At 24.8% G+C, this 1,473-nt stretch overlaps 1 protein-coding gene across 1 annotated transcript in view; it reads left to right on the plus strand.

Moving 5' to 3' along the window:
* LOC107639541 (alcohol dehydrogenase-like 4) overlaps positions 1 to 1,473 on the plus strand; it is an 11,785-nt gene that overhangs the window by 7,305 nt on the left and 3,007 nt on the right. The gene's annotated exons all lie outside the window — the stretch shown is intronic.

Below are 1,473 nucleotides of genomic sequence, written 5' to 3' on the forward strand. Positions count from 1 at the left end.
ATAGTTTATCTTATAAATTCATTATTATCTTTTTATGTCTTTATAATATCACAATTCATATTATATTTAATTTGTAGCTAGGGGCTAAAAATAAAGAACTGAAGTTAAAATGAGAATTTTAAAGAGACAAATATTTAAAATATCAATATTTTGATTGACTGAAAACATGTATAAGCATGTTTCCCGTCCCACCAAAACCTGTTCATGCAAGGACGGATTCATGCTTAAGGAAGTTGGGGCAAGTGCCCCAGTGAACAGTGGCGGATTTACCGCGGGGGATGGTCCCCCCTCTCCCATTTTTTTTTTTCAAAATTTATTTAAGATGATAAATTAATAATTTTAGTTATATGAAATATCGCAGAATAAATTTAAAAATGTCAAAATCTTAAAGTATGTAGTTGAATGTTAATTGTTATATAATATAATTATTAATTTTGACTTATATACTATAAATTATATTTTGTTAATTTTTTGTTATATTATATTTTAATTTATTTTGTATTTAATTTGGACCCTCTTATAAAATTTTTGGATCCACCACTGCTACTGAAGTTTAAAAATTGAGTAATTACCCAAATCAGTTTCTAAAGATTTTAAAAGCGGATATTTTAGTTCTCAAGAAAAATTAATACACAAATAAATCCTCAAAGTTTTACTCCGGCAGACAAATTAGTCTCCAGTTTATTTTTCAGCAGAGTAATTAACCAGATCAGTCCCCAAGAATTTTAAAAATGGACATTTTAGTCCCCAAAAAAAATTAATTCACAAATCAATCTCAATGTTTCTCTCTGTTAGACATAATAGTCCTCCGTCCAAAAAAATAAAATAAAATAATAATAATTATTATTAATTGCATAATAATATTGTACCATAATTTTTTGTATTTTTTGGACAAAAGATCTGTGTATTAATTTTTTTTGGGACTAAAATGTCTGTTTTTAAAATTCTTGAGAACTGATATGAGTAATTATTCTGCCAAAAAATAAACTGGAGACTGATTTGTCTGTCAGAGTAAAACCTTGGGAATTAATTTATATATTAATTTTTTTTGGGGACTAAAATGTCCGCTTTTAAAATTCTTGAGGACTGATTTAGATAATTTCTCTTAAATTTTTTTTAACTAATACATAGTAAATTAATTTTTTTTTAACTAATACATAGTAATAAAATTTATTTGTCCAAATTTATTCTTCTTTCATAACATCTTTTAATTTTTATTTAATAAAATCTAATGGTTTATGAAAAGTGGCGCATTTAATACACACAAAATAGTTGAACTGATTTTAGACATACCACATTAGTCCTCGTTTACTTTTTTTGTGGCATCCCCAAATACAAAAGTGAATTAAGTAATTGGGATAATAATGAGTTAATTATCACTCTGATACATGAATCAACATAAAAAGAAAATGTTAAAAGACTAATATTTTTAATAGAAAAATAAAAAATTAATAATATTAATTCAAATATATG

Source organism: Arachis ipaensis, chromosome B04, assembly GCF_000816755.2.
Source record: "Arachis ipaensis cultivar K30076 chromosome B04, Araip1.1, whole genome shotgun sequence".
Taxonomy (NCBI): domain Eukaryota; kingdom Viridiplantae; phylum Streptophyta; class Magnoliopsida; order Fabales; family Fabaceae; genus Arachis; species Arachis ipaensis.